Genomic DNA, 10,295 nt, shown 5'->3' on the forward strand with positions numbered 1-10,295 from the left:
TGTGACAGACTGACTTGATTTGTAAACTTTCACTTAAAGCACAATAAAAATTATTAAAAAAAAAAAGTCCCAACCAAAAATAATAATAAAACAACAAAAAAAGAAAGGAGAATGAAGAACATCAAGGACACAAGGTAATTACGAGCCCAAGAGACAGAAAGGGCCACATGAACCAGAGACTACATCATCCTGAGACCAGAAGAACTAGATGGCGCCCGGCTACAACCGATGACTGCCCGGACAGGGAACACAACAGAGAACACCTGAGGAAGCAGGAGAGCAGTGGGATGCAGACCCCAAATTCTCAAAAAAAGACCAGACTTAATGGTCTGACTGAGACTGGAAGGACCCCGGTGGTCACGGCCCCCAGACCTTCTGTTGCCCCAGGACAGGAACCATTCCCGAAGCCAACTCTTCAGACTGTGGATTGGACTGGACAATGGGTTGGAGAGGGATGCTGATGAGGAGTGAGCTTCTTGGATCAGGGGACACTTGAGGCTATGTTGGCACCTCCTGCCTGGAGGGGAGATGAGAGGGTAGAGGGGGTTAGAAGCTGGCGAAATGGACACGAAAAGAAAGAGTGGAGGAGAGCAGGCTGTCTCATTAGGGGGAGAGTAATTGGGAGTATGTAGCAAGGTGTATATTAAGTTTTTATGTGAGAGTCTGACTTGATTTGTAAACTTTCACTTAAAGCACAATAAAAATTATAAAAAAAAATGGTTACACAACTTGAAAAATGTAATTAATGTCACTGAATGTGCGTGCAGAAATTGCTGAAATATGTTTTGCTGTGTATATTCTCAATAACAAAAAATAAGTATCTAAAAGTTATTAAAGTATTACAGTGAGCACAACACTAATAACTGAAGGGCAATGTATATTTCCATCTGAACATACCTACTTGCCTAGAGAGGTTTCTCAGATGAAGAAAATCTATTAAGAACTTCCCAGATATTTTTCTAGTTGTTAAAGAAAATACGGATTTAAGGAGTCATTACATGACCAAACACTTCCAACTTCTTTCTATCAGACAAGTTTACCTGTTATACTCGGGTTAGAATCCAGGTCAGAAATACTCACTTTTTCAGTATGCTGGCTAGAAAGACAAGTTGGTACTGCAGCTGTAAAATTTTTTCCAAACACTGTGATATGGAACCTACCACGTGCAGTCTCTGAATATGAAAACCTTTTAGAGTATCAATACGGGGCTGCCTTCCAATTAGGTGAGGAGCCCTAGTGGCACAGTGCTTAAGCGCTCAGGTGCTAACCAAGAGGTTAGCAAACCCACCAGATCTGTCAGTCTGCTTCCATAAAGATTACAGCCTTAGAAACTCTATGGGGCAGTTCTACTCTGTCCTATAGATCACGATGAGTCGATATTGACTCAACTGGCAATGGGTTTTTTGGAATTGTTTACAACTGACTATAAATTCCTCAAGGGAAGAAACTATAGCTTATTCTTATGTCCCAGAGAAGCAGGGCAGCCTAATAAAATAAGCACAAATTTTGAATCTGATTTCGTAACAGAGCCCTACCACGTATTAGCTTGTCACTCTGGGCAAGTTAAGTCCCTTCCGATGCAGAAAAGTATGTGAATTAAATGCTAGCCAGGAGAGCATGCCCTCCCAGAGTGTAAACCCGAAAAATGGCCATTATAGTTCTTGCACACATCTTAGAAAAATAGCTCTGTCACCTGTTTGGACTCAATCAGTAAAATATGTGGTGGGGTGGGATATAAAAGACACATGAGAGGGTTTCCAGCCTCAAGGAGTTCACATTCTAGAGAGTAAAGACAATCAAGTAAAATCAGCTATAAAATAAGGTGGAATGGCAATCACCTAGTATAATCCCTTCACTTTTCAAACGAAGAAACTGAGATCCCAGGAAGTGAAGAACGATTTGGCTGAAGTCACACTGTGAGCAAGTGGGAGGGCCAGAGCCAGGGCCCAGGTTTCTTCATCATCAATTCAATGTTTTTTACACCACAGTAAGCCGCCTCTCAAGCATTCAAATTCAATTACCAAGTGCAAATATCATCACAGTGACCAGCAAAAGGACATTTTCCAAGTAAGAATACAGGGACACTAAGAAAGCAAAAGGGGTGTGAAGATACCTGCAGATATGTAATACAACAGCTGCATTTCCTGCCAAGTCCATAAAATGGAAATATTAGTTTCAATAGAGGAAGATGAAGGAGATAGGGAAGTCTGGCTATCCTCAACTAAAATAAAGATTACTTTCCTGTGATGATGCTTCATCGCGCCAAGTACCTGGTTCTCTGCTACCATAGCAACTTAATGGTGTTTCTTGATATCAGAAAAGCAAATAAAACAAAAATTCAATGGACAAGTGCCAAAAGTTATTTGCCAAAAGTTATTTGCAAGAACACTTCATAAATGAAGCCTGACACAGCACTGCATCCAAAGTGAAATCGAAATAAACTTTTGGGAAAAGGAACACGAATGATATGTTTGCATTTCTTAATACCAGCAATTCAAGTGCTATTCAGATCACTGCTATTGAGAGCCTAGGTCAACAATGACTCAGCTTGAAAAATTCCATATTGCTTTTAAAAGAGGTACACGGTTTTGGTAATGCAGCTAATATGATCTGGGGCCCCCCTCCCCCAAATTATAAACTACCTTCTAGGTGAGTGGGTGAAACAGAGGCAGTATTTATTTCATACCTGTAAAGTACACAACAGAGGTGATCCAGCTCATTCTACTGCATTTCCAGGAGAAGGGCCCTTGCTCCAATTTGGGGTATACCCTTACAGGACCTGATGAGAAGCTGGGGGGAGGGGGGTACCAGGTACCCAGTGCTATTTCCAGACCTAACCTTGTATATGACCCAGAATAACAAAATCTGCAATCAGAGCTGGGGAGCACACCAGCCCTTAGACTAGGAACATGAAGCTCGGAGAAGAGAAAGAATTGTCCAAGGTTCCAACTAATTGGGACAAGGCCTAGACCAGAACGTACATCTCCTGCCCTTTTATCGCGTACTCTTTCTACTACGACATGGAGACTTCACAATGCCTCTTGCAAGCCCTATCTGCAAAATGATGAGCCTAGACGAGGCACTGGCTTTCAAACTGCATTCCTCTGAACCCAAGGGGACTAAGAAGGTATTTCTCTTAGTCACCGTCCCTCTTCAAACAAAGAATCTTCAAGTTTATCTATTTCATACAATGTGGGGGGAAAATTTAAAACACTGGACTAGATAGATCAATAAAATGTCACACTGACTGGGTACATGAAGACATGTTTAGACGGCCAGTTGCTGAATGACAGTAGTCACAGCAGGTCACGAGAAAGCCTTGCAGAAAGTTTAACACCTTTCAGAGCACCACAGTGGACCACAGATGGGAAAGGCGGGCAGACTCTAATGGAGTAGATGACCACTCCCACACTTTCCAATCTCAAACTACACTGACCGGATGCATTTCCCCACCACATATATACTTTGCAACCCAGTATCCACGAGGCCACAGTTGTCTTGTGCAATCCTTAAAACTGACTCACAGAGTCAGGAAGAGGAGGAAGAAATGGAATGTGTGGCTAATTGCCTCCATAAACAACTAAGTACCTCCTTTGCCACGAGACTAGAAGAACTGGATGGTGCCCAGCTACCATTACTGGGCATTTTCACCGAAGAGTCTGTAGAAGAATCCTGATCAAAACAGAGAATACGTAGAACAGAATTCAAATCCTCATGGTATCCTGACTTTCTGGAGCCACAGAGGCTGCATGAACCCCCAAAACTATTGCCTTGAGATAATCTTTAAATCTTAAACCTTAAACCAAAAATATTCTGTGAAGTCTACTTAAAACCAAACAATAGTTTAGCCTAACAAGTGAAGAATGTCTGCCTTGACCACTATGCTCTTCTAAGAACTATGCAAATGGAATCAAATTGACAAAAGCAGCTCCAGAGATCAGATAGGAACCTTACTGGGCAGTGAGTTTACTTCAGAGGGGAAGGAGCAATTTGGAAAAGAAGGGTAAGGATGGCTGCACAACATGAAAAATGTGATCAATGTCACTGAACTGTATACACAAAAATCGTTGAACTGGTTTACGTTCTGCTGTGTATGTTCTCAACAACAAAAATATTTTTAAAAAAGACTGACTTTATGGTGGCCCTGTGTGTATCAGAGTAGAACTGTACTCCAAATGGTTTTCAATGGCTCATTTTTAGGAAGTAGATCACCAGGCTTTTCTTCCAAGGCACCTCTGAGTGGACCAGAACTTCAGCCATTCAGTGAGTAGCCGAGCACTTTAACCATGCAACAGTTCTACTCTGACACACATGGGGTCACCGTTAGTTGGACTCAACTTGACAGCAACCAGTCTACAGCCCTCAACACTCCCAAGCTGCCCTTTGCCAAAAAAATCACCATTAGGTCCATGGCTCTGTACACAGACAACTACCTCCAGTGTCAAAAGGAATGGCTATTTTCTGATTTTTTTACTGTCCTAAATGCCAAGATAAAAGGGGGAGGGGACAGGTTAGGGAGAAAGAGAGAGCCCTCCCCCTGCCCCAAAAAAACAAAACATTAGTTAAAAAAAAAAAAAGAAGAAAGAGAGGCACTTTGATCAGTCCAATTTCTAATCGTCTTTACAGAGATTTTTCTAGGCAGGGCAAAAGAAAAAAAAACTGTTGTCATCAAGTCGATTTCGACTCATAGTGACCCTACTGGACAGAGTAGAACTGCCCCCACAGGTTTCCAACACTGTAGTCTTTATGTGGGTGGAGAGCCACATCTTTCTCCAACAGAACCTCTGTGAGGTTTGAACCACTGACCTTTCGGTTAGCAGCTGAGTGCTTAACCACCGCGCTACCAGGGGTCCTTAGGGAGGGCAAGAGCCCTCGAAAACACATTACCAGGTTGGAAACAGTTGTCTACTTCCACCTTCACTCCACACCCCACCCCCAACTGCCACATTACTGTTCCAGAAGGCTAAGGCTACCACCTTAGATTTCTGTAGCACCCAATTCCATCATGAGAGCAAATGTCAGTGCTGGGGCTGGAACCTCTGCTCCCATCAGAGAAATGTGACAGTCTTTGGAACACCAGTTAACAGTTGAGAGAAAAAAAGCAGCTCTTTGTTCTCTCTTCTCTTCCTATTATGTCAACCCAAGCTTTGGGCTGGCAGAAACTTCATGCTGCCCGTAATGTTAAGACTCTGGAACGCAGATGTAAGCGGTACTGCACAGTTGTTTTTATTAATTAGTTGTCATTTCCACATTAAGAATAAAAAGCAAAACTACACCGATACAGGGAACACAAACTCTCAAATTCAGAGGATTAATCATGATTCACCAGGCCAAAGATTCACCAACGGAAAGGAGCCAAAATTCTTTAAGTCAACAATGGTGAAAACACATACCAGGGATAATTAAAGTGACCAGACTCTGCTTGTCAGAGACCTTTTTGGAGCTGAAGGAGCTACTATACAACTGCCGTCCCTGTCTCATCTAAACTACAAATGCCCTAACATTTGAGAAGTCAATGATCCAATTCTGTAGCTGACAGTGAACATTTTTAATTTCAAATGCGTTCACACAGAACTATTTCTAAATAAGTGCTGAAATAAACCCAGTTTGATCACAGCTCAGTTAAGAAATAAAGTCCTCCCCAGGAATGTGCCTCACAGCTGGAGGCTGCTTTAATATGCAATCGCCCTTGGCCACTGGGGGGGAGGGGGGGCTTTAGATTTCAGAGAGAAAATAAAAAAGCCTATAACATGCAAAAGATCCCGGCTCCCAAGTTAAGAAAAACAGACGGCTCTTCTGTAAAAACCACTTCTGCCTCCGAATGAATCTTCTAAACCCCCCTCCCAACATAAATAAGATGATTGAACAGGAAAGGGAATTGAGCCACATTTCCCAGGTAATAAAACTGAAAATCCAATCATATCAGCCAGTTTCTGGCAGCCCTTTCTAAACCTACCCAATCGGGTCATTCAAAACGCTTAGGGGAGTGCCAGGCCCCACCCATGCACCCCTGCCACACCAACTGAGCCCCCAAAGCCCCACCTAGATTACCCCAGGCCCTCAGCTCCCATGGCTGGGAGTGCCTGCAATATCAGAGGGCAGAAATCTGAGTGACACTTGGCACTTTCTTTCAACAAAAAACCACAAAGTGCTTTCCAAACCCAGGCCCTCACCATTCTGAAGACCAAGAAACTGAAGCTTTCCTGGGGCAGAGGGTGAAAAAGAAATAAGCCCACACTCCCTCTGCCCCTCCCCAAAGGTCACACTGCAAACCAGAGGCCACTGGATGGGGCAGCTTCTGTAGCCCCAGAGCAGTCAACACACCAAGTGTGGCGCTGCACCCCCTCTAGGAGTGGGGAGAAGTCGAGAAATGGCAGTTCCCCAACCACGCGTAAAACAAAATTATAAATTGTCTGCTGGGGGAAGAAAAAAAAACACATTACTAAGTTCTCTCCAAGGGTTCTGGCCTGGAGGTGGAAGGGGAGAGGGTACCACTCACTGTCTCTTTAGCTCAGAGAAGGTGAGAAGGAAAGGGAGACAGAGAAGACAGACTTGGCAGCAGCTGCACTTGCCCCTTTTCCAGAGAGAGGACACAAAGCTGCAAAGCCCAGAGGGCTACACCAATGGGGTGGGCAACAAATGGAGCACAGAAAAGACGACAGGACCACAGAGAGAGCCAAGAGTGAGCCAGCGCCCACCACCAAACTTGGTGGAGGTGGGAGAAATGGGGGAGATACTCCCAGACTCCAGGTAGCAGTAACCAATCCACCACGACCCCCACCCCCCCACCCCACCTATTTGCCCAGACGGCACAATCTCCCCTTGGGATAAAGCTCTCAGGGTCAGGATGCAGGACAGACGGTCTGCACTAAAATCAAAGCCTAGAGAACCTAGGACTGGCCAGCCACTTCATCACCAAAGCTAAGGAACGGAGAGGGAGAAAGACTTGCCTAAAAGAAGGACTCACTCAAGGGGGAATGGGTGGGTCAGCAGTGGGGAACTGGGAAAAGCAGGTCTGATAGGAACTACTTGGGGAGAGAAGGCACCAGACACCCACAAGGGAAAGAAAAGGTAGGGGAGGCAACCAGTCAAAGAAGAACAGAATTGGGCAAGGGGTATCCAAAAGAAGTGTGAATTAAGAACCTATCAAAGAACTGAAGCAGCTCTAAGAAGAAGCTTGCTGGGGTGGGGGAAAGTATGATAGCAGAAATGGGTGAGAAGACATCTCTAATACTAGACAGAACTGGGGAAAGAGAACTCAAAAAGGAGGTAAGAGGCAGGGCAAAAAGGGAAGGACAGCCACAAAAAAGGACAGCAGGGAGGGTGAGAGCTGGATCAAAATGGTGGGGGAGAAAATGTCAGGTAGAAAACTTCGACTTGAGAGGGAAAAGAAGCTGAGGCAGTTAATAGATTCATATTAAAGAGGACCACTTCAAGAGGGGACAGCAACAAAAAAGTTAAAATGGGTCTGAAACTAAGTGGGCAAATGGACAGCTCCAAAGAGGGTGGGGGCAGAATCAAGCAAAGGAGGAAAAAGAGCAGGGGCAAAAAAGGATTTGAGGGCAGGTCTGTGAGATGCAAAATGGGAAGGGAATGGGGTGATGAGTAAGACAGAAGTTATCAAAGGTATAGCGAGGTAAACGGCAAATCCAAGGGGGGCCAAAATTAGGAAAGGACCAGGAGCAAAGAGGGAGCCATGTGGCAGATCCCAGGCAAAGAACTGAAGGGGAGGCAGACCAAAGAAAGGGGGGGGGCAAATGAATGGGACAGCTCAAAAATAATGCCAGAAAGAAAGTGGGGAAGCAAGGAAACCTCAAATACAACATTGAGGACAGGCGTCAGGACCTCAGGATGAAGTGGATGCTGTGAGGAAGAGGAGAAAGATCAGAAAAGAAGTTAACCGCACAAATGAGACAAATACAGGGTCAGAGAAGAGGAGCAGGCTACTTCATGGGAAGGCACAGCGGGGAAAGCCAGCGGGTTTGCCACACAACAAGGTCTGAAACTGGGCAAAGGGCAATGCTGGATGGCAGAAAGGTCTGGAAGAAAGAAAAGGGTCTGAAAGGCAAAAGAAAACAACATATGAGAAAAAAAAGGAAACAAATGTGGTGCATCCAAGTTCCAGGGGGAGCAGGAAGGGTCAGAAAGCAGAGGGGCATCCCCGGAGGTGCGGCAGGTTCTGGGAGAGAGCAAGGACAGAACTGCGGGGCAGCAGAAGCCAAGAAGGAGATGGAATGAAGCCCAAGAGGAAGAAGTGGGGTCAGCAGTGCCAAAACGAGCAGGGCGCTGAACCAGGTCTCGATGGGTCTCCAAGGAGGTGGAATCGCAGGTCCTAGAGGGACAGCTCCTGGGGGTGCAACCGATTCAGAGCGAGGGGGAGTCAGCAGGAGGAGGAGATGATGAGAGAAGGCAGCCAGGGACAGATCCGAAGGGCGGTGATAGCAGATTCGGAGAAGAAGCAAAAGGGTCATGGATCTCAAAAGAGGGGAGCCAGAATTAAGGGATGCAGAGGGTCAGAGAGGAGGAGGCGGGTCTCATGAGCACTGCAGAGTCCAGAAGGAGCGAAGAGCATTACTCAGGGCGGAAGAGGGAAGGGGGGGGCGCAGGAGAGAGCAGAGCGGCCGAAGTGGGGGTACAGAGGCAGATAACCCGAGATCCCAAAGGGTGGGGAGAAGGGAAAACCGAGGGGACAGCAGGGCCGGGACGGGCACGTCCGAAGAGAGCCGGGACCTGCGGGCCGGGCCGAGGTGCGGGCGCGGGGGGCTGGGGGCCGCTCCCTCCCCTCCCCCTCCGGCTCCTCCATTGTTCACGGGCTGCGGGCCCCGCCGTCCCCGCCTCCCCCTGGACCCCGCAGCGGGGCGGCGCCCAGCCTCGCTAGCTCGCGCACTCACCAGCTGGGTGCCCTCAGTGCGGCCCCGGCCCCCGGGATCCCGGCCGCGGCGACGGCGGCCCCGGCGCCATGTTCTGCTGCTCTTCGTCCAGCGGCGGGTGAGGCGGCGGCGGCTCCGGCGGCGGGGGGCCGGGCGGACCCTCCCTCGCGGGCTCCCTCCTCCGCCTCCACCACCTCCTCCTCCTCGTGCCGCGCCGCGGCTCTCCCTCGGGGCGGGGGGCGGGGGGGAAGGGGGAGGGGCGGGAACAGGGGGAGGGCGGACCGGCCTCGCTCGCTCGCTCCCTCACTCCCTCCCTCGCAATGGCGGCGACGGCTGCGACCGCGGCGCCTCCTTTCTGCGGCCGCCGCTCCCGCACGCGCGCCCCCACTACTGCGCGTGCGCGGCGCGGGGACCGCTGCAGGGGGATAACGGCCCCTGGGTGCGCGCCGCGAGGGGACTGCCGGCGCAGGACAGCGAGCCGAAGCGAGAAGCGCGTGCGCGCTCGAGGGGCTCACAGACACCGCGGCGGCGTGGGGCTGGAAACGGGCGTGGAGGATGCAGTGCGCGTGCGCCCCGAGAAGCCGCTACTGCGGTGGCTGCGGCGCGAGACTGTGAGCGCGAGGAGACCCACGACCCGGCAGACTGGGTTGGGCAAGTGCGCGTGCGCGGGAGGGGGGCCTCCCGGCGGTGGGCGTGGCCCTCAGGGGGCGGGCGCGCCCATGCGCGCGCCCGAAGCAGCCGATCCCCGGGTTCGCGCTGGCTCTGGAGAGAGCAATAGGGGAGAGGCATGGCCGGGCTTTGGGGGCGGGAGTGAGGGGGGTGTGATTCCGCTCGCGCGGGACCTGACCAGCCAATGCGAGGCAAGGGGAGGTGGGTTTGCCGCGCGAGCCGCAGCCCCCAAGATAACGGAGGGGGAGAGGGAGAGAAGTAACTTGAGGCGGTGGGAGGGACTAGGGAATAAGGGAGCGCGTCCAACGAAGGAGTTGATTGGGGAACCTGAGGAGGCGTGGCTCGCCTCAGCCCAATCCGAGCCTCTCAATTCGTTCTCCCGGAAGAAGGGGCGGGGCTGGCGAGCGCGTGCTCTTTACCCTTGCAGTGAAGAAAATCTGCCCGCGATCGGCGCATTAATGGAAGTAGCTCCTGATTCCTTGATCGTCTGGTCTGGCGGTGAGGAGGCGGGGCCTGGTCCTGCAGAGCAACCCTCGCGGCCAATCAGCATTGCGCAAATGACTGCGACTATCAGTTGGGGAGCCTAGAGAGGAAGTAGAAATGATGGGAGAGGGCAACTCTGCAACCCTTGAGTTCTTCTGAACTGAGGGGTTTCCTCTGGGACCTCTCCGAAAGCACTGATCTTGGAAGTGAGCAATCTGAATGCCCAGTCAATATATGTGCAATGCATGAAGGAAGGGCTATGTTCCTATTGCA

The 10,295-nt window shown here is 49.3% G+C and overlaps 1 protein-coding gene across 1 annotated transcript in view; it reads right to left on the minus strand.

The window, feature by feature from the left end:
- The window catches only part of ARHGAP35 (Rho GTPase activating protein 35), a 137,202-nt gene extending 128,100 nt beyond the window's left edge, over positions 1–9,102 (minus strand). The window contains exon 1 of the mRNA XM_049899807.1: positions 8,892–9,102. The gene's annotated coding sequence lies outside the window, so the exon portion shown is untranslated. The remainder of the gene's footprint in view (positions 1–8,891) is intronic.
- Between the last annotated feature and the right edge of the window lie 1,193 nt (positions 9,103–10,295).

This window comes from Elephas maximus, chromosome 11 (genome assembly GCF_024166365.1).
Source record: "Elephas maximus indicus isolate mEleMax1 chromosome 11, mEleMax1 primary haplotype, whole genome shotgun sequence".
Lineage (NCBI taxonomy): Eukaryota > Metazoa > Chordata > Mammalia > Proboscidea > Elephantidae > Elephas > Elephas maximus.